Source organism: Lotus japonicus, chromosome 5 (assembly GCF_012489685.1).
Source record: "Lotus japonicus ecotype B-129 chromosome 5, LjGifu_v1.2".
In the NCBI taxonomy this organism is placed as follows: Eukaryota; Viridiplantae; Streptophyta; class Magnoliopsida; order Fabales; family Fabaceae; genus Lotus; species Lotus japonicus.
In genome coordinates, this window is record NC_080045.1 from 24,243,055 (window position 1) to 24,266,986 (window position 23,932).

The 23,932-nt window shown below is 40.9% G+C and overlaps 1 long non-coding RNA gene across 1 annotated transcript; it reads right to left on the reverse strand.

The window, feature by feature from the left end:
* Positions 1 to 10,856: 10,856 nt before the first annotated feature.
* LOC130718724 (uncharacterized) lies at positions 10,857 to 12,919 on the reverse strand. The gene is made up of 2 exons (XR_009012772.1): positions 12,618 to 12,919; positions 10,857 to 11,098 (listed from the first exon to the last, which is right to left on the reverse strand). It is a non-coding gene; the product is annotated as an uncharacterized LOC130718724 (long non-coding RNA).
* Positions 12,920 to 23,932: the final 11,013 nt, after the last annotated feature.

Sequence of the window (23,932 nt, forward strand, 5' to 3'; positions counted from 1 at the left end):
GGTTGCATGTATCACAATGAATATAAAGAGCCATAAAAACAAGTAGCATGCCTCAAAAATAGGATAAACAGTTACCAATCACACTCAGCAACTAAGTCAGCATGTATGTTGCATGAAATGCAATGCTGGGTAACAAAATGCATTCCGGAAGAAGGATGGACATCAACGAGGCGGCCCTAACACCAGCCACGGTGGGTACCTTCCTGCTCGCGTGTCTCTTACACCACAAAAAAGTAGTCAGATCAGCAGTGAACCCGTAGGTCTGCCATTCCGTCTGCTACTGAGGACCACCGTAGTGTCCTAAATATGGAAATCCGGGTCTTATGACCATTTTGGAATCCACCGAGGTCCGGTATCACGCCGTGTATTAACCTCAAAATGAGTGCATGAATGCAAGTGATTAGCCAAACAACGTCTCCGACCTCACCCGACACGTCGCCACGTGTTCTAGATAACTTAAAGTCTCTAAAAGAATACCCTAAGGTAAATGTCGATTCTGCGACAAAATACAATTAATCCTAAACAAAAGAGTGCAACCACTCACGACAACTCTTCGAGTCATCAATGCTCTCACGAAGTCTCTCGCTTCTGTGGAGTCTCACACATTCACAAAGTCTCACGCTTCAGTGAAGTTTTATGCTTTCACAAGGTCTCACGCCTCAGTGAATTTACACACTTGCACGAAGTCTCACGCTTCAATGAAGTTTCATGCTGTTCACGAGGTCTCACGCCTCAGTGAAGATCCATGCTTTCCACAAGGTCTCACGCCTCAGTGGAGTATCACGCATTCACAAGGTCTCACACCTCCGTGAAGCTTCTCGGCTCATCCCTTGGATGGCTAAACAAACTGCTCCCAGAGCGAATGAGTATCAACATACCCAGAACTCGAAATCTTCTCAACACTTGGATCCGACGACACTTCTCGTTTTCCAAAACTAAACTTCAATCCAAAGCTTGCATCCGAGATTGTTATCTTTATTTAAAGGTTTAGAGGTTGTTTAATATCTTATGAATTTTCTTTATAAAAATAGCTCTTTTTTAGTCTTATCGTATTCCCTATGAGTTTCAAAGTTCCCATAAACCCAAGTAATTCCCTGAGAAGGTCTCGATCCATTGGAGCATGACAAGGTCCGAACTCCGTTCGTCCTTTTAAAACTCTCTCAAAATCTCATAAAAATTCGGCATGACCTGCCCGTAAACCTCACTCTTCAGAATCTCAGGTACAAGTGGAATAGCATAAATAAAACAGCTCAGTCAAAAGCATAAACAGCATATTCCAACACATCCTAAGTTAACCATGTAGCACATAGCATGTGAATCATTTAGCACACAATATCATGGCATCAAGTACTCAACAAGGTCGGCCGAAGCCTCAGAGAACAATTCAGACATTTAGCAATTAAGTGCATAACACATAGATCAAGTCGAACTTGTCGACACCTAAAGCATTATCTAGTAATTCAGAGAGTAGCCCTCACCGGTGGGTCTTCCAGCTTCTTCCTCAAGATGTTCTCCAAACTCTTCTCCTTGATTTCTTGGAATCTCCTCAAACGAACCTTAAGCAAAAATCACAGAAATCAACACCAAGAGTCAGAAACTCAGCAATCAAAGAGTCCTAGGGTTACACAGTACACTACTACCTCCTTGGTACGACAATCTAACGCGTTAAGACAAGTTTTCGAAAAATCGGATTCTCCTCCCCCCTTGATATAGCTCTCGGCCACTTTCCTTAATTGGGAGGGTCGATTTTTCTTCGATCAAACTTGGTTCCTAGGTTAACATAAGCCGTAACTAAGACGGTTCTAGGCTCGGAAAAATTTTCGGATCGAAAACTGATATAGGGGTAGTTTGGTCATTATTTTTAGCTCAGAATTTCAAAATTGGATTTTTGAAAAACAAATTGGATGGGGACGTCCACAACGACGTTTATGACGACAAATCCTACTAGCACTAAGCCAAGTCGATAGATTAGAGCGTAAAGGTTGCGACTTTGCCGAAAAATGGGTATTTAGGGTAGAAATTGATCCCGGCGGCATTTCGTCGACATTTGACAAAATCTAATCCGCAGAACACGCTCAGGAGCATGCAGGGAAGAAGTTTAGACGCTGAAATCAGCTGATTTGAACAGTTTTTCAAAAACCTCAAAATTTTGAACTCAGAAAGTCGCAGGAGAAATGGACAGAAACGACGATTCGAAGGAGAGTATAGATTACCTACCTCGAGGTCTTCGATTAGTGACGATCGGTGAAGCAAACGGGCAAGAAACGACGAAGATCCGGATCTCTCTCTCTCTCTAGGAACTCGCGGTTTTGGGGGTGGGGAAAATGGGTTTTTTTGCAAAAAATCTAATTTTCAAGCTATTTATAGGTTTTGGAAAAAACGGAAAAATGATTTTTTTGCGATTCCGATTTTTCCTGCGCGTTCCTCTGCGCATTCTAAGATAGGTTCTGGCGACAGAATTCCAGAACTCAAAACAGGATTCTTGGAATTAAACCAAAAGATCCAAAATCGGCATAAGTCGGTGTAAGTCGGTTTATCCCGAAAAACTACTTTTTGCAGTGATCGTCGGATGAGAAAACTTCCTTCTGAAGAAAGATTAGGAATGATGAGAGAAGTAGGAGAACGCGGGTGGAATCTTCATTTGAGTTTCCGGATAGAAAAAGTCTTCATCGTCTGTCGATCTTAGGTTTTTCGAACTATCAGGGATTCCGTTTCGGCAAACTCCCGAGAATTGGAATTTGACGTTCGTACTTTCCAGGATTTCGCATCGAAATGGTTGTTTAAGGACAGAAAAGAGAAGTTCTAACATTTCTCTGAGGATTTTTGGAATTAGTTTCCATCGTGTCCTAAAGCGTAAATTAACTATTCACTAATACCTTCGACCTAGGATTAAGCGTATGTTAGTTGTGCTATAACTCTTTCGGTTTTTCGATACATTCTTGGACTTTTCCTGAACCTCTTTCCTTCCCAAATTTATCTTAATCAAATAACTCTTTTATTTTATTCACTTATCCAAAGCGTTAAAACTTGGGCCTTACAACAAACAACAAACAAGTAAGGGTCAACTCCTAGCACACACATATCATAAGTAGGGTATACTACCCTATCAATCACAAGTTATTCCCTAAGCTAATATTCACAAATAGGGGAACTATATTAAGTTCTAAGTTTCACAAGTATGGGAAACTAACTCATAGTTCTAAGTTATAGTTAGTCAATGCTCGTGCACATGCATGCAAACGCTTTGGATATCCATTAAGTCGATCCCTCTTGGAAAGGCCTATCAAGCCCAATCCAAGCACTTGGTCCACAAATGCATGTCATGCAAGTCAGTCATCAACACTAGGCCCTAAGCCTTTTCACGTTCATCTCATATGAACAAAATCTCATACCATAATTATAACTGGCATACATATCAATAAACGAAGCTAACACGCTAGTCATATATGCATGTTCATAATCAAAGTAGCTAACATTTATTGTATCAATAATCATCTAGCATTTCTAGCACATATACCATCGATAACCCTAGTATCATGTTATGTCTAACAATCACAATCACAAACAAGATTCTAGGTCGAGGGCGAAGTGCCCTTACCTTAGTCAACATCGAGGTTGTCCTAACGACTTTGGATTTGGCAGGGATCTCATACACTTCAAATTTCCTAGTCATGCGGAAAAAGTAACAGTACTTAATTAGTAGTTCGATATCGATAGTATAACCCTTCCACATAGTTTCGAAAATTCCTTCTTAAAAACCTTGAAAAAACAAAACCTTCTCTTTCATAAGATCAAAACCTCCTTTCTAAAATACTTTGTTTGAAGATCATAAGAACATCAAGAAATTCTTTAAGAAAAATCCCCACTTTCACAAACATTTCTTGACTACTTGATCAAAATCATTCTCTTATGGTTTTGGTAGATCAGCATTTGCTGCAACCACAGAGCATATTGAGAATGACCTTACTCAAGGCTTAGAAACTATTAACAAAACTAAGAACAAGAGAGGGAGAAAGAGCTCACGCAGAAGAGACAAGAGGAGAGCTCTTGGATGTGAAGAATGAAGAGGTGATGCTCTCTATTTATAGTAGAAGGCTAGGGGTAGAGCATTTATGGTGGGAAAGGAAGAGAAATTTTTACCCCTATGCTCTAGAAGCATCAACAGCCAGCCCAAGCCCAAGGGGGTGAAATTACAAAAAAAATTACTTTGACTAATTTCTCAAAACTCCTCATTTAATTGTGCTTTGATCCCCTTTTTAATTGACATTAAAACCATCATTTATAAGTGTTCAAATCTGAATCCTTAGGGTTTGAAATCAGAAATAAAAACCTCCCTCAAGATCTTGAAAGTTCAAATCTTAGTCCCCATTAAAGCTAATTAAGAGAGAAAACTTCCAAAAATACTTTGCCAAGCCAAGAAAGGATTACTTGCACAAGTCTCATTTTTCCTTCTCCCCAAGCCTTCAGCCGCCCACCACCTTCTAATGGTCTGATTTTCTTTCAAAAATTATAAAAGTAACAGTTTAAATAAAAACCCAAAAATAAGTAATGCATTAATTACACAATTTCCCTCCTAAATGCTTCAAAACTCAAAATTTTGAATTTAAAAACCTTATCAATGATTTTGGCTCCCAAAATCTTCTGGTTTTGGCAGATCAACATTTGCTGCAACCACAGAGCATATTGAGAATGACCTTGCTCAAAGCTTAGAAACTATTAACAAAACTAAGAACAAGAAAAATAAAATGAAGAGCAAGAGAAGGAGAGAGAGCTCACGCAGAAGAGAGCTCTCTTGGATGTGAAGAATGAAGAGGTGAGACTCTCTATTTATAGTGGAAGGCTAGGGGTAGAGCATTTATGGTGTGAAAGGAAGAAATATTTTTACCCCTATGCTCTAGAAGCATCCACAGCCAGCCCAAGGGGGTGAAATTACAAAAAAATTACTTTGATTAATTGCTAAAACTCCTCATTTAATTGTGCTTTGATCCCCTTTTTAATTGACATTAAAACCATCATTTTTAAGTGTTAAAATCTGAATCCTTAGGGTTTAAAATCAGAAATAAAAACCTCCCTCAAGATCTTGAAAGTTCAAATCCTAGTACCCCATTAAAGCTAATTAAGAGAGAAAACTTCCAAAAATACATTGTCAAGCCAAGAAAGGAAATTATTTGCACAAGTCTCATATTTTCTTCTCCCCAAGCCTTTGGCTGCCCACCACCTTCTCATCGTATGATTTTCTTTCAAAAATTTTAAAAATAATAATTTAAATAAAAACCCCAAAATAATTAATGCATCACTTCCATGATTTTGGCAAACCCAAAAATAATTAATGCATCACAATTTCCCTCTTAAATCCTTCAAAACTCCAAATTTTTAATTTAAAAACCTTATCAATGATTTTGGCTCCCAAATTTCGTGCATCACTTCTATGCTACCTCAAAAATATTTTTCAGAATTAATTATTTAATAAATCATAGGTTAAAAATAATTAAATACATTTTCTTCAACTAAAAACTCATTTTATTTAAATAAAACCCTCAAAAATAAAAGAAAGGAATATGCTCTCGTGAATATACTTAGAATCATGCCCAACACCTCCCCATAAGGTGTGGCCCACGAAATCATCCTCGCCGACTCGATTCGCCAACTCATCGCCGATATCGGCCGATTTTGACCTAAAAGTCATCGGAAAATAACCCTAGCAAAACTAGCGTAATGATGAGTACATCGTCATCTATATATTATTAAGGTCTAATAATGTCCCTAATAAAATAATTGTCCTTTATAAAGGCATAATATCACATATAACACAAACAATTCTTAGAATATTGTTTAATATTATTATGAAAATAATATGCCTAAAATGGGATCTTACAAAGTTCATTAAAGAGAAAAATATTTTCATACTCATTTAGTATAGAAGAATCAATAAAGGTCAAACCTTGGAAGTCCTTGAATGTTTTCCAATTTGCTAAAAGCATTTTCTCAATTTCCAACATGCAAAGATCTCTTAGTCTATTTCCTGCACTTCCAACTCTAAAAAAGAAAAAAGCTAAATAAAATCAAATAATATCAAGGTACATCTTGAACATTAAAAATCAAGCGAATTAATTATACTTGGATTTCTATGTCGTCTTCTCAACTCATACACAATACCATCTGCGAGAATCTTCCAAGTCTGTTCCCATACATTCGTTGGGTTGGTCATCGTGTTTGCTAGCAAAAGCCTACCAAATGAGGCTCCTAAGTAGTGATCGGGAATATAGTTGACAACTTCCCTTAACCCTGCAATGAACTCACGATCGTCAATAAGCAAACTTAAACATGCACATGCATCTCGAAATGTGTCATTATTGACAGTCGACAAGTCCTCAAAGCTGGCACACCCTCGTTGCACATTTAATATATAATTCTCAAGTACCTGGAGGTACAAAGTTAATTCTTCCAATGCTTAATCAACTTTTTCTCGGACGCCACTCCTTTCTATCTTCATCATCATAAACAGATGACTTGGGATACTCATCATATTTCAACAATTTTCCTTCAACATATTTCTTATTTGCCTCCATCCAAGTAGTAAACATGGTCGACTTTTCTTTGTTTCTTGCAAGCACATCTTCAATAGGTTCATCACTGTTGAAGATGACAACCTTCTTCCTAGGAAAATGAAAGATAAGTTGCTTTACTGGTGGTCATTTCTCATGGATGTAAAATGAGAATATCCTCCAGACAGACTCGCAAGGTGAAAGATATATGTAATCATAGTATTGTTTGATCTAATCAACATCACGTTTTTCTCTACTACGAATTTCACCAACAGTCGCAAACATGGTAACCACGCCAACTCCCTTATTAATATACTTGAATAAGCATTTAATGGAATTTGATTTATTGCAGTACTGATGTGAGCCTGGTATTTGATCAGTAACTTTGGATTGTAGGGAACAACAAACTGATTATCCAATTATACTCCTCTTCTAGTGGTTGTAACACCCATGTTTGTTTTTCTAAACACCAGATATCTATCACTATCAAAAGGCGTAACCGCTTCATATTTTTTAGGAAAGAACTTTGAACAATGACCATTCTTCATGTAAGGTGATTGATTCCCATTAACACCACATGGTCTATGAACCATATAACTGGAAACAAACCTTGTACAAGGATGGACACAATGCTGGATCTGGTAGTTAAAAATTAATGACAAAATCACTCATCTCAGGTGAATTCAATTTGTTTATCATCATGAAGCCATAAAATATATGGGCATGCAGCAAACCTCTCTGATGAAATTCAATGGTGTACATTCCTAGTGAAGAAACAACATTATAATACATGATTATACAATGTTATAATAATGAGGTTAGAAAATTAATATTTAGTACAATTTACCGCAATTACTGAAGGTATGAAAAACGGTAGAAAGGGGGGGTTTGAATAACGTTTTCAGTATAAAGCTTCCACCTTAAAGATTTTGACAAATCTTTCGAGAACTTAAGTGCTAAAGATAAGAGATAGAAAAGCACACAAGGATTTTATCCTGGTTCACTTGATAAATCACTCAAGCTGTAACGCCCCGATTTGTTCCAAGTTGAACTTAGGGCCTTACAATACCACCCCCCTTAAAATAGTTTCGCCCTCGAAACTTAAGGGTTTACAAATAAATCGGGATGTGACTCCCGCATCTTATCCTCTAACTCCCAGGTCGCATCACCGGTTTCTTGGTTCCACACGACCTTCACTAAAGGTACCTCCTTGTTTCTTAAGCGCTTTATACTTCGATCGACGATCTTGATGGGTGGCACCTCCATTGTCAGATCATCTCTCTGTTGTATATCGTCTGGCGTAATCACATGCGAATCATCTGCCATGTACTTCCGCAACTGCGACACATGAAGAACGTCATGGATGTTGGATAGGAACGGTGGTAGGGCGATCCTGTACGCCACCGGTCCAACTCGCTCCGTGATCTGGTACGGCCCAATAAACTTCGGAGTAAGCTTCTTGGACTTGATTGCCCTTCCGACACCTGTCATCGGGGTAACCCGCAAGAAGACATGGTCTCCGGCCTGAAATTCCAACTCCTTTCGTCGGTTGTCGGCGTAACTCTTTTGGCGACTCTGCGCGGTTCTCATCTTTTCCTGAATTCTCCTGACTTCCTCGGTGGTCTGTTGCACCAATTCCGGACCAATCACCAAATTTTCCCCATCTTGATGCCAGCATAAGGGCGTACGACACCTCCGACCGTACAAAGCTTCGTAAGGTGCCATGCCGATGCTCGCATGGAAACTATTGTTGTAAGTGAATTTGATCAATGGCAGCATCTCATCCCAACTGCCCTTGTGATCCAACACACAGGCCCGTAGCAAATCTTCCAGCGACTGGATTGTCCTCTCTGTCTGCCCATCGGTTTGGGGATGATAGGCAGAGCTCAACCTCAACTTAGTTCTGAGGGCCTGCTGCAAGGCTCCCCAAAAGTGAGAGGTAAACCTCGGATCTCTGTCTGACACGATGCTGGTCGGTACACCATGTAGACGCACAACCTCAGCCACATAAATCTCCGCCAATTTCTCCACCTTGTACTTCAGGTTGATCGGGATAAAATGAGCGGTCTTTGTCAAACGATCAACAACAACCCAAATTGCATCGAACTTCCTCCGAGTTAAAGGTAAAGCCGTCACGAAGTCCATAGAAATACTGTCCCACTTCCACTCTGGGACATCTAGTGGTTGCAGTTTCCCTGCGGGCTTCTGATGCTCTACCTTCGCTTTCTGACATGTCAAGCAAGTAGAAACATACTCTGCAACCTGCTTCTTCATCCTAGACCACCAGAAATGAAGTTTCAAGTCCTGATACATCTTGTTCATTCCGGGATGGATACTCAGTCTACTCTTGTGTCCTTCATCCAGGATCAATCTTCTCATCTCTACATCGTCAGGCACACATATCCGTCCCTTGCATCGCAGAATATTGTCATTCCCAATAGAGAACTCTGGTGCCTTTCCCTGAGTCACACGGTCTCGCCACTCAGCTATCCCTTCATCAGTCTCTTGTCTAGACTTGATCTCTTCCAAAAGTCCACTTGACACCGTCACCATTCCGAAACTCAGTCTTCCTGGTGCGAGCTTAACGTTCAAGCTCAGATCTCGGAAAGCCTCCAACAGTTCTAACTCCTTGACCATCATTGAGGACACATGTATAGCCTTCCGGCTGAGAGCGTCGGCTACGACATTGCTTTTCCCCGGATGGTACTGTAGAGTGAACTCATAGTCCTGAAGGAATTCCATCCACCTCCGCTGCCTCATGTTCAGATCCTTCTGATCAAATAAGTACTTTAAACTCTTATGATCGCTGTAGATCGTGAACGTACTGCCATAGAGGTAGTGTCTCCAAATCTTGAGAGCATAAACTATGGCAGCCAACTCCAAGTCATGTGTAGGGTAGTTCTTCTCATGAGTCTTCAATTACCTTGAAGCATAGGCAATTGCTTTCTTATCTTGCATCATTGCACACCCCAAACCATTGTGCGACGCATCACAATACACGTCATAAGGTTCTCCTTCCTTAGGTAAAGCTAGTATGGGTGCGGTGGTCAGCCGCTTCTTCAACTCCTGGAAACTAGCCTCACACTTCTCCGTCCACGCAAACGGTTGATTCTTCTTTGTCAACTGGGTCAACGGCGAAGTCAACTTTGCGTAATCTTTGACGAATCGCCTATAGTAGCCTGCAAGCCCGACAAAACTTCTGATGTCGCTTGCTGTCTTTGGTTGCTCCCATGACAGAATCGTCTCGATCTTGCTAGGGTCAACAGCCACACCCTGACTTGATATGACATGACCTAGGAACTTCACCTCTTGCATCCAGAATTCACACTTCGAGCCGTTAGCATATAGCTCCTTCTCCCGCAATACTCCTAGCACTTGACGCAAATGCTCTTCGTGTTCTTCCTTACTCTCCGAGTAAATCAAAATATCATCAATGAACACGACCACGAACTTGTCCAGGAATGGCCTGAACACTCTGTTCATGTAGTCCATAAACACTGCGGGTGCATTAGTAACCCCAAACGGCATCACAAGATATTCATAATGCCCGTATCGGGTCCTGAATGCGGTCTTCTGGATGTCCGATTCCTTGACTCGGATCTGATGGTATCCCGACTTAAGGTCTACCTTCGAGAAGATCATCGCTCCTCTAAGTTGATCCATCAAGTCGTCTATCCGAGGCATTGGATAACGGTTCTTCACTGTCACCTTATTCAGCTGCCGGTAATCCACACACAATCTGGACTTCCCATCCTTCTTCTTTACCAATAGCACAGGTGCACACAAACGCACATAGGCGTACACCTTGGGGCGCAAAAGGGATTCCAAAGCCCACTCTTCCTTCGATTGACATTCCATCAATCGATCTCAGAGTTCAAACATCTTAATATAATCAAACACTTAGTCTCAAGTATCAAGGCAATGATACTAACTACAGACAATCTCACAGCCAAGCAAACATCTTAGCAAACAAGTCTACCTAATCTCACCGTGAAGCTTTGAAAACATCTTTATCAAAAAACAAAACAAAAACACCAACAAGTTTGGAAACTCGTAAGCCCAAAACCCTTAGTGCTCTGGTTTCTCAACCGGAGCTCTGATACCACAATGTAACGCCCCGATTTCTCGAGTGTTACACAGTAACTAATTAACCAATTTTCGTAAAGAATTTTCGTCGATTCACTTATTAATCTTCAATTAATGACAAACCTTTCATTTTACGAAAACTCTTGAAAGATAACCTTTCCAAAAACACGCGGAAGTAACCAACATCGTAAAACTTTTTAAATAACCAACTGTAAAGAGTACGAATCAAAGGCCTGAATGAAAATAAAGATTACATCAAAACTTGTTCATTCGAATTTAAGCAATAAAATTGTTCGATACCAACACTTCGGAAACTCTCAACCCCAACAGAAAACAAAAGACTCTCAACCAAAACCCTATTCCTTAGCCTCTTCCTCTTCCTCTGAAGTGTAGTCGTCCTCCGGTATTGGCACGTCACGTAGCATCAACTCCCAAGAATGAGTCATCGCCATTATCTTCACGACCATCTACCCCCCCCAAATAAACACATAGCAAACAAGCAGGGTCAGGTCCAACAAAAAGAATGATAATGACAAAATCAACAACATAATATAAGTACATTATATGTCTTTTATGGGAAAGAGTCAGTTACTAACGGAATCTCACTTCACACAACCCACCAAAACTTCCATGGCCATCTTCGTGCTTCCGCAGAGGCACGGTTATCACGGTGACCGCAGTCAACCAAATCACGTGGAGCCGCAATGATCCACAAAAGTTCACGGTGACCGCAGTCAACCAAATCACGTGAAGCCACACCGGCCCACAAGGTTCACGGGAGACCGCAGTCAACCCAAATAACTCCCTCGCGTGCAAGGTACCATCGTTCTCATGGACCATAGTCTACCTGACCTATGTCCAAATTATTCACATTTACTTGCAAGCGAGTTATAAATTCATTCTCTTGGTGTTTAAGGCTCTAATGTCAATCCTAGAGTCTTATGAGTTAATATCGTATCAGATTACAACGTCAAGAAATAACAGTCACACTAGGAGGAATTACAGCTGGGTGAGCGACCTCCTAAACAAGTCACAACTAAACTTCATGCAAAGCATAGAAATAATCAGGGCCTCCCAAATTCACAAATTATTTACAAATTCCAGAGGCTCAATTTACAGATATCGTCATATAAAAATCTCACAAAGGTCCCTAATCACATGTTACTAACATTTCCAACAATTTCTCAAATTTAGTGTTTTTGGACAACAGGTGCAGCGTGTACTAAAACTGGTCTACAGACCGCAATACTTAGCCACAAAATTCACATGATACATGACTGGAAAGATAATTCGAAACTCTACACTTTTATAGTTTATCACTTTTCCATTTGAGATCCAGAATTAGGTGATATTAGGCCTTAAAGCTTGCTGTCCGGTACAGGAAGAACAGCAGGTGCAACAGTCACTAAGATCGACCTCCAGACCTCATTACTAGACCAAAAATTATGTTCTTTATATGCATAGAAAGCCAACTCGAAAATCTACAATTTTCCAGTTTATCCCTTTTTCATTTGAGACCCCGAATTAGGTGATATTAAGCTCCGAAACTCGCTGTCCAGTACAGGAAACTGGCAGAGATACTTTTGCCTTCAAATTAATTTTTCAACCATTCAAGTCCCAGAGTTTTAAACCATATTCCAGCAGCAAGAACCACATATCATATATCATATATCATGCTTAAATTTCCAGAACCAAGATAACCATCAATTCTAGCACAAAAGGCAGATCTAAGCATATAAATCTTCAATCATTTTAATCAAGCAAAGTCATAGAAGAAACGGTAGTTGTAGTGATGATTAATGGAGAATCATGGCATCAACATTTCATCTCAAATCAGAAGCAAAACATCAAGATCTCAAGGCAAAAAAAACAGCAAGCATCATGAACACAAAACTCTTGCAAAAGCAATCATGTTCGTGGCTTTTCTCATAGTAAAACATGGCAAATACCCTAGGCAATCTACCCAATCCTAGGACCAGCCCTTACCTTTGTCCTTAGGCTTGAAGAAAAGATGAAATTGAAGAGCAAGGTTCTGGTTTCTCTCCTCTTCTCCCACGCGTGACCTTCCTCTCTCCCTCTCGCTCGCGAACTCCTTCTCCCTCTTGTGCGAACACGTCGACGGTGGTGGGGCTTGGGACGGTGACGGCTAGGGTGCAAGGGGAAAATTTCTCTCACTCTTTCTCCTCTGTTTTACGTGTTTCAGAAGTGCACCAGGTTTCTTTCTTCAGAATAGTGTGAAAAGAAACCCCTTTCCCCCCCAAAACCCTACATAGCCCGCGTCCCCTCTCTCCCTCTCTTGGGCTAGGGTTTGTTTTCCTTCAAGCCCGACCCAAGTCAAAACCCTTGACCCCATCACTTAAGAACTTACTCAGGTCTGAAACTAATCAAAACCCTCAGCCCTTTTTAGTAATATCACGATCAAACTCGGAATTGAAAGGAAACAAATCAATTAAATCCGCTGGTACTGTACAGCCAGGACCATCGTCACTAAACCGATGATATCTCGAGCTACAGAGGTCGGAATGACCTGATTCCACTTCGATAATTTTCTAGACTTAAAGGGCTACAACTCTCATGAAGGAAGTTTTCCCAAATGAAGTCGTTAAGACCCTCTAAAAATTCACACAAGTTGACAGTTCTAATCTGCCAGTTATCAAACATAGCCAAAAACTTCAATTTTATTCAAACTTCCATAAAATTTGTTCCAAGTTGAACTTAGGGCCTTACACAAGCTACTCCAGTCCACCCGTTAAGGTGATTTCTTCCTTCTTAGAATGAAGGCAATCCACTAATCAGGTAAGAGTTACAACTGCACTTGAAACCTACAAGTGACTAACAATTACACTGACTTAGCTCACACTAAGATTCACTCTCTTAGTCTTCTCTAGGATCCGATCAACCTTGATCTCCTAAAGGAACTAAACAAACTGTTTATCAAAGAATTGTTTACAAGAGATTTGCTTCTAAAAAGCTAATAGTAAACTCAATGAATTTCAGATGAAAGAAAGCTTAGAAGAATTTGAATTTGTCTTGCGCGTATGTGAATGCTTCTAGCCGCTTCTTTCAGTCTTCAGCCTCTTTATATACTCCAAGGATTAGGGTTAAGCGTTGCATGGGAAATGCTACCGTTGGAGGGCAGTTCTGGAAAATCCAGCTTCTGCTATGTCTGAGACTGTTAGGTAGGTCGTCAGGAAGGTACAGTTGCTTTTGTACTTGGATAGCGACTTGACCTTTAAACCTAGGAGACTTCTGATCAGGGGAATGCTTCATATTGGAACTTGTGAAGCCGGTTGATCAGAGTCAGAGGGAAAGCCCAGATCCTCTGACCATTGTTTCTTCTGATTCTGAACTCAAAGGGAAGTACATGGTCTTCAGAGTATCTTGCTTCTGGACATCAGAATTTCACTAATCAGCTTCTGGATCTTCAGAGTCTTCTACACCATCAGAATATCTGAGCCTTCAGTGTTTCTTGGTTATCAGACTTTCTGGATCTTCAGAACTTCTAGTGACTGAGTCCACATCAGAGTTTGTATAACTTCAGAACTTCTGAAGCTTTTCCACTGTTCATACTGAACATGGTGAATGCGAAAGCGTTGCTTGGGTAGCTCTTTAACACAGTGCTTCTGATTTGTGTGAGATTGAGTTGAGGTCAGAGCCTGTAAATAGCACACTCAGAAAAACACGTTAGAGTACCACAATTGTTCATATCAAAAGGTTAACTTGTAATCATCAAAACATAGAGTTGTACTACTAGATCAAAACTTGATCTTACAATCTCCCCCTTTTTGATGATGACAAAACTAAGATTTTTGATGAACAATTCTTAAACATTAAACTGAATTCACTCAGAGTTTAGAGATATAGAATAAGACTTATCCTGATGTGAATAGTTTATCTTGCTCATTCTGAATTCAAGTCACTGCTTGATTCTGAGCTTAGCTCCCCCTGAATCTAATACTTGATGAAAACATTAGTAAAGTCTAGATTCTGAGCTAAATGATATAAGAGTTCAGAGTGAAAAACTTATGACATAGATGAAAATAGAGTAATCAGAGCGCATAAGTAATCAGAGTCACGGACAAGGTATCAGAGTCTTGGGTATCAGAGTCAAATTAGAATCACTTCAGAAGAAGTGAAATGTATTCCTTGTATTTGCCCAGTGACACATCTATGGTCATAAAGGTGGAACTCTTAAATTCTCCAAAAGAAAAATAAATCACACTAACACATCTTACACATCAAAAACAACTGGGTTTACTCCCCCTTTTTGTCATAAGCAAAAAGCTTGGGGTGTGAAAAACTTAGCTTGAAGTACAAGGTACTCCCCCTTAGAGAAGGTCTAAGTTTAAAGAAAATGAAAACGATGCAAGAATCAGAGTTAGGCGAAATAAATAGAAGAGTTAATGCAAGATAAGAACGTTTACCACCGGCCAAGGGAGTAAAGAGGAGGGTCAGTTACCAAGAACTTAACCTCGAGAAACTGTAGGAGCATTAACTTTCAGAGAGAAAGTGAAGCCTATAAAAAGCGTTGGAGAGAGAGGTAAGCTTCACAACTCGAGCAATTTTCAGTAAAGAAATTGGCATCATACATCGTAGCACTAGAAGAGCTGAGAAAGAAGGCCTTTGAGGAGGACTTGTTCCTGAACATTAGGCATCCAGAGGGTACACAGACCATCTGCTGGAGGAAGACCTGCGTCCAGAGTTAAAGAGAGACTTGAGAGAATTTCTTGCCTTCGTGGAGGAGGTGCAAGAACTCAGCCAGCTTGAACTCAAGCTTCTGGAAGAAAAAGAGATTTTTGAAGAGAAGCTCAAGACTGCAGAAGAGATTCTGGAGAGGGATGAGCTAAAAGACAGGCTCAACAACATCCAGTATGCACTGGAGCGTCTGGAGAAGGAGAGGTCAGAGCAGCGCCAGGAGTGCAGAAGAATGAGGAGGGATCCTCCATTCTAGGATTTTAGGAAAAAGAAAGAGAATGTATGATGTAAAAGCGTTTATGATGAATACTAATAAAAAATTAATTTGCAAACATAATGTCAGAAATATATATATATATATGCATAGATAATCACAAACGAACAAAGTAAAGATTAATAAGAAAGAGCTAGAGGTTAACGAAATAAAACATAGATAAAGAAAAAGAAATCAAAGCGAAGAGATCCTAAAGCTTGGGTTTATCAGATCGACGCAGAAGTTCCATCATCATTTGCTTCATTTCAATCAGCAGAGACTCATGAGTGTCAAGACGTTGTTCCACAATGTCGAGTCTGGACGAGTTTGGCTGTGCAGAACTAGAAGGAACATTCTGAGCAGCGTGAGGATCTGGAGTGGAAGCAGAAGCAGCAGGAGTAAAAACTACGGGTGCAAGTGCTTGGCATCTAAGAGCTTCAGCCTCAGCTTCAAGTCGTTCTGTCTCTAATCTGGCTTGTTCAGCTTGAGCTGCTGCTTGACGTGCAGCTTCTTCTGCTTGTTCTTTCTTTCTTTTAGCCTCTTCAATAGCTTCAAGCAGCTTATGTCTCTGTTCTTGTTCATGAAGAGCCACCCTTCTAGCAAACCTTTGCTTGGCAGCCTCGATCCTCTGACTTCCTTCTGCATGCAGGAGCTGCATCATAACTGGAACTTGAGCCACTAGCCAAGTGCTCAGATTGTTCCACTCTTCAGCCACATGTTCAGCATTCTCGCTTAGGTCAGTCTGACCTTGCACATTGCGTAGCATCAAAGAGGCTTCATGATAGAAAATATTGATGCACTCAGAGAGAGATGTGGGTCGGAGGTGAGTGTAAGGAATTATAGAGAGGTTGGTTTCAGGAGAGGCTGGGTGATTGCTGCTGTGAGCTTCAGAGGCACCTTGTGGAGAGCCAATGTTAAACATTTGAGTATTTGGTTCAGAGGTTCCAAGGTGAGGTTCTGAAGTTTCAACCAGAGGATGGGGTGATCTAACTGAGGATTGGTTAGACACAGATTGTTCTGGTTCAGGTTCTGGTTGAATAGGCTCTTGTTGGTCAGGGGCAGGGTGAGCTTGTTGAGCCAAAGGGTCTGCCTCATGTAAAGGATTGGCCAAGATAGGTTCATCTGGGTCAACTAGATGTTCAGGTCTAGGGCCAGGATATCTCCTAGGGCTTGGACAAGTGAGATAATATTCTTCTAAGGTAGACACCTTTTCTTTTCTAACTTCCATGAATTTTCGAAGGGATTCAGAGTTGTTGGAAGGAGAAGAATCAGCAACATTTGTTGGGAAGGATACAGGTGTAAGGGCAGTGGAAGAGTCTGTATCCGTGGTTCTGGGAGCCAGACGTTCTGATGCTCTGGGGACAGAGTGATCAGAGGTTCTGGGTCCAGGTTCTGTTTGGGTAGGCTCTGGTTGCTCATGAATGATAGGTTCAGAAGTTAATGGGTTGTACGGGATGGTAATGGGAGAGGTTGGTTCATCTGGCCTAGAGGGTTGGTTCTGGAGCAAATTCCAGAGAGGTGCTTCAGTAGGGAAAGGTTGAAAAAATGAAGACCTTGGGGAATGTGGTGGAGAGGTGGTTTGTGCAGCTGGTTGGGACTCAGGAATAGGAGTGAGTGGATTTGAAGATTGTTTGAGCATGGCTGATATGGGGAGTGCATCAAATAAATTCAAATCATCATCAGAAGCAACTGCAGACTTACTTGAATGTGCTGAAGATCTTGTCACTCTGGCAGGAGTTTCAATCCTTCTGATCACTTCAGCAGCTGGTTCCACCCGAGTAGGCTTCACCACAATTCTGACCTGCTTCTTCTTCTTCTTAGGAGAAGGAGGACCATCCTCATTATCACCATCATCACCATCATCGGGCTTGCTGGTTTCATCATGTTTTCTCTTGGATTGACCAGTCTTCTTCTTTTTGGTCAGAGGGACATCTGATTCCTCAGAAGATTCTTCTAGGATCATCTTCCTCTGAACTTTCTTCTTGATAGGAGAAGGAAACTCTGGAGCTGGCGGCAGTCTGCTGAAGAATTCATCGAGATCAATTTCAAAGCCTTGAGCCCTTAGGTCTTCAACATAGCACCGAATGGCTTCAGGATTGTCTGCCTGTGTCCACAGAGGGTAGTCATTCAGAGGCACCCTTCTACTTCTGATTTCAGAAGATGTGTCTTCATGGGCAGGAGCAATCTTCTTCTTGACTAGGCCCATTTTCTTTAGAGAATTCGCAGTGAAGACATCACTGACAATAGTGGTCAGATCCTCTGTGCATCCAGCATTTACCAGATCTTGAATGAGGCCACTCTCAATGAAGAGATCAGACAACAGTCTCCCAAAGGGAATATACTTGATTGCTGACTTGATAGAGGCAGTGGTACGAGACTTCCGGATACACTCCTTCAAGTAGGAGAACAGGAAGTAGGGAAGGCAGATCTTCTTCTTGTCTTGGATGAAGAACAACATCGCCTTCTGGTTGAAGTTGATGTAATCTGGGGAACTGCCCTTTGGTCTCTGGTTTATGCAGTGGAGCAAAATCTTGTGCCAGATCCTGAGCTTGGGATGAAGGTCCATCACTTTGTAATTAGTCTTGCCCGGTTTGTAATTGGTGTACAGGGCCTTGTTGGTCTCATCCTTCGTCTTGGGTTTCAGCTTTGATTCAGTGAATTGGAAACGATACCCAAGAGCAGTTTCTGCACCCAGCAGGTTCACGAAAGACTTCTCTGTAATGATGATCTTTCTTCCAAGAATGTGAGATACCACCTGAGTATCATCGCAGTCGGCGTGCTTCCAGAATTCCTTGATCAGTTTATCATACACCGGTCCTCGAAGCCTGTTGAAGTAATTTCCCCAACCTTGAACTTGGACTTCAGGACGAAGATCATACCCATTTGTAGCAAGGTTGTCGAGGTCGAATCTCCATTCTGCCAGTACTTGAAGTTCCTCATGAGCATATACGCAGTGAACGGCACAACCCCGTTCTGCAATCGGAATAATCTGCTCTTGAGCTTGACCTTGATCTTGAGTCGGATTCTCAGGACCCCTTTGACCTGTTGCTAGACCAACTACCATATGAGGGAACTGGGTTGCATCTGCAGTAGCTCTTCTGGTTTGACTCACCATTTTTGGAGCGGTTGAAGGTTTAGGTAGAAGATGAAGGTTGAAAGACGAAGAGAGATCGAGAGAGAAATCGAGGATAAGCGGTTTTGAAATAGCAAGAGAGAGAAAGAGTAAAAACCGAAAGTGAAGGAGATCGTGTGTGTATAGTGGGTTTTGACAAATAACCGTTGTTGATTCAAAAAGCAATTTAAAATCAACGGTTGAAAATTAAAGATAGATAGTAACAGTAAATACACATATCACACACAGGAGAGAAGCACATCTACACGCAACATGACAGACTGTCACACGGGCACAAGGAACTATGCATCAGAAATACTGACACACGTGTTGCTGTCTCAGCTTTAGAGTCAGTACCAATGGGTACACACACTCTGATTGAGTTACCTTCTGGACTAGACATCTTCTGATCAAGAAGTATCATAGTCAGAGGTTCTGATCCATCTTCACTCTGGACAAAAGTCCATGTTCAGATTTTTCAGAATAAAATTAAATCTATCTTCTGCTAAGGGCTTTGTAAAGATATCTGCCCATTGATGGTCAGTATCAACAAACTTCAGAAGAAGTACGCCCTTCTGTACATAATCTCTAATAAAGTGATACTTTACCTCAATGTGCTTTGCCCTTGAATGCAAGATAGGATTCTTACTCAATGAGATTGCAGCAGTGTTATCACAATAGATTGGGATATTGCTCTCAAGGATCTGATAATCCTCCAGCTGATGTTTCATCCAGAGCATCTGAGTGCTGCATATTGCTGCTGAGATATATTCTGCCTCTGCAGTTGATAGTGCAATGGTTGATTGCCTCTTGCTTGCCCATGAGACTAGATTGCTTCCCAGAAATTGACAATTTCCAGAAGTACTTTTTCTCTCTGTTCTATCTCCAGCATAATCAGCATCACAATAACCTGAAAGCTTATACTCTGATGTTTTCTTATACATCAAGCCAAGGTTAGTGGTGCCTTTCAGATACCTTAGGATCCTCTTAACAGCAGTTAAGTGGGTTTCCCTTGGATCTGATTGGAAACGAGCACATAAATGAACACTAAATAGTATGTTTGGCCTAGATGCAGTTAAGTATAGAAGTGAACCTATCATGCCACGATAGAGCTTCTGACATACTTTACCACTTTTATCTTCTTTCTCCATAATGCATGTAGGATGCATTGGAGTCTTGGCCACTGTAGATTCCAGCATATTGAACTTCTTCAGAAGTTCTTTAGTGTACTTGCTCTGATGGATATATGTTCCTTCTGGTGTTTGATCAACTTGTATTCCCAGAAAGTACTTTAATTCTCCCATCATACTCATCTCAAATTCAGCCTGCATCATCTCAGAAAATTCTTTGCATAGAGATTGATTAGCAGAACCAAATATAATATCATCAACATAAATTTGCACAATTAAGATATCATCTTTATAAGTCTTGCAAAAAAGAGTTGTATCTACTTTACCCCTTACAAACTCATTCTCCAGAAGAAATGAGCTGAGTCTCTCATACCATGCTCTGGGAGCTTGCTTCAGACCATAGAGTGACTTCTTCAATTTGAACACATGGCCTTGCTTCTTCTCATCTTCAAAACCTGGGGGTTGATGAACATAGACTTCCTCTGAAATATAACCATTTAGGAAGGCACTCTTCACGTCCATCTGATGTAAAACTATGTTGTGATTCACTGAAAAAGAGATCAACAGTCTGATTGCCTCCAGTCTTGCTACTGGAGCAAATGTTTCAGTGTAGTCTATTCCTTCCTGCTGGCTGTAGCCTTGAGCAACTAGCCTTGCCTTGTTTCTGACTACATCTCCTTTCTCATTCAGCTTGTTTCTGAATACCCATTTTGTTCCAATTACATGGACACTCTCAGGCTTCTTCACTAAGCTCCAAACATCGTTCTTGGAGAATTGATTCAATTCTTCTTCCATAGCCAGAATCCAATCCTTGTCCTGAAGAGCTTCATCTATGGACTTGGGTTCAATTAAGGACACCAATCCTTTCAGACTGAGCAAGGTCTCTTCAGAGGGTCTGAAGGCTGATCTGGTTCTGATTGGTTCGTCTTTGTTGCCCAGAATCAATTCCTTAGGGTGAGCTGCAGTGATTCTGCTCTTCTTCAGAGTTTGTGAGTTAGAGGGACCAGCTTCTTCCTCTGGTTCATCTTCCTCTGGCTCAGCTTCCTCTGGAGCTTTGCCTTTGTCAGAAACATTAATGCTTAAATCTGCAAACTTCTCAACTAGCTTTGACTGGTCAGAGTCAAGCTTATCGTCAAATCTAACATGAATAGATTCTTCAATAGTCTTAGCATCAGTATTATAAAATCTAAACCCTTTAGATCTCTCAAAATAATCAAGTAATAGACACTTAGAAGACTTAGCATCAAATTTATGCAATCTATCCTTAGTATTGAGAACATAACAAACACAGCCAAAAGGATGAAAACAAGAAATGTTGGGTTTTATGTTCTTCCACAATTCATAAGGAGTCTTATTCAGAATTGGTCTCACAGAGATTCTGTTCTGAATGTAACATGCTGTATTTACTGCCTCTGCCCAAAAGTGCTTAGCCATGCCAGTTTCTTGGAGCATGGTTCTAGTCATCTCCTGAAGAGTTCTGTTCTTCCTCTCAACAACACCATTTTGTTGAGGAGTTCTGGGACAAGAGAAATCATGTGCAATTCCATAGGAATCAAACAGACTCTCAAACTTGTCATTCTCAAACTCTCCACCATGGTCACTTCTGACACGCACAATCCTACAAGCCTTCTCGTTTTGCACTTGGGCAATGAAGGTAGAGAACACAGCATGAGACTCATCAACGATATGCATCCCATATCCAGCGGCTATAGTCATCAACGATAACCATCCCATATCTCTTGCCACCTATAGACTCAGTTTTCACTGGTCCAAAAAGGTCGATATGCAGAAGTTCCAACGGCCTTGAGGTTGAGACAACATTCTTTGCCTTGAAAGGGACTTTTGTGAATTTGCCTTTCTGACATGCTTCACAAAGAGCGTCTGAAGCGAACTTCAGATTGGGTAAGCCCCTGACAAGATTTAGCTTGCTCAGCTGAGAAATCTTTCTCATACTGGCATGCCCTAACCGTCTATGCCATACCCACTGCTCTTCATCAACCGACAGAAGGCACTTCACATTCTGAGCCTCCAACTCAGATAATCTGATCTTATAAATGTTGTTCTTCCTCTTGCTGTTAAACAGAACAGAGCCATCGATCTGACTTACAGCCCGGCAGGACTTTTGATTGAATATAACATCATAACCCTTGTCAGCTAATTGACTTATAGACAATAAGTTATGTGTTAAGCCGTCTACCAATAAAACATTATCAATGCATGGACTACTATCTACACAAATAGTACCAGTACCAACAATTTTACCCTTTTCATTTCCTCCGAAGCCAACTTCGCCTCCAGGCTTAAGTTTCAGCTCTCGGAACATACGCTTTTCTCCCGTCATGTGACGCGAGCATCCACTGTCCAGATACCATGATTGGTGTTTCAGTGGAGCTATCAAGGATATCTGCAACATAGATAATCTTGTCCTTAGGTACCCACTTTCTGGGTCCTCTTTTGTTAGTTACCCCAGAGGTTCTGATCACCTTGGGTGTCTCAACATAATATTTTAAAGGAATATTTGCATGATATTTAGTCATAGAGAAAGATCCCTTTTTAAGAGGGTTTTTAGCAATTTTAGCAGGTACAGGATCAGGCAATATGGTACCAGAGGGAACAAAGCATTCATACAAGGATTTAGCTTTAGACACAGAAGGCTCATTTCTAATTGGTTTAGAATAGCCAATGCCATGCATTCCATTTCTGCTTACGCCATAGATCATTGAAGCCATTAAGCTTCTATCCACGCTTTTAGCTAGGAATCTTTGAAAAGACTTTTCATACTTAGATTCATTTCTACAATCAGAGGCATCACAGGCAACAATTTCTTCTAACTTAGCAATCTGGTTCTTAAGCACAGAGTTAGAATTTACCAAAGCATGATTTTCATTTTTCAAATCAGAAATAATTTTCTCATGTTCAGAAGGAGTCTTGGAGACAGCAGATAAGTTCTTTTTCAACTTTTTATGCTTAGACAATAAAGAGTTATACTTATCCATGATATCAGACAAAGCATGTTTCAGTTCAGAGGTAGAGAAAGAAGCAAATACCTCATTTTCATCGTCTGAGTTAGGATCTCCTTCTGATTCTGAGTCAGAGTCAACAGCTTCCTTTGACTCTGCTTCCTTGTCTTTGACAATTGCCATGAGTCCTTGGACTTCACCATCAGAGTCAACATCCTCTGACTCTGATTCATCAAATGTCACCATCAGACTCTTCTTCGTCTTGAAGTGCTTCTTTGGCTTCTTGTCTTTCTTCAACTTTGGACAATCACTTTTGTAGTGCCCAAATTCTTTGCACTCAAAACATGTGACTTCCTTGATTGAAGACTTCTTCTGGCCTGAGGACTCATACTTTCCTTTTGCCTTTCCAGAGCCTTTGAACTTGCTCTGCCTGTGCTTCCAGATGCGGTTGAGTCTCTTGGAGATCAGAGTCAGCTCATCTTCATCAGAATCTTCTGATGCTTCTTCAGATTCTTCTTCTTCAGCTTGAAGAGCCTTTGACTTCTCAACCTTAGCCTTTTCAGATTTGGATTTCAAGGCTATGGACTTTTTCCTCAGATCTTGCATCTCTGAGCGTTTCAGCTCATGGCATTTCAAAATGCTGATGAGTTCTTCTAAACTCATATTCTCAACGTCTCTCGTGAGCTCTATTGAAGTCACCAAAGGCATCCAACTTTCAGGAAGACACCTGATGACCCTTATGACATGATCTTTTGTTGTGTAGCTCTTGTTGAGAGGTCGTATGCCAGCTACAAGCAATTGAAATCTGGAGAACATTTCTTCAATGGACTCATTTGGCTCCATGATGAAGGATTCATACTTTTGGATCAAAGACAATGCCTTTGATTCTTTGACTTTCTTGTTTCCTTCATGAGACATCTTCAGAGATTCAAAAATGCCTTTAGCAAACTCACGATCTGTAATCTTCTGGTACTCCTCATAGGAAATAGCACTTAGAAGAATTGCTCTTGCTTTGTGATGTTGTGAGTACAGCTTCTTTTGATCTGCAGTCATCTCTGACCTTGGGATCTTCTTGTCATCTGCATCAACTGGACGCTCATAGCCATCCACAATAATATCCCAGAGATCTGCATCGAAACCCAGAAAGAAAC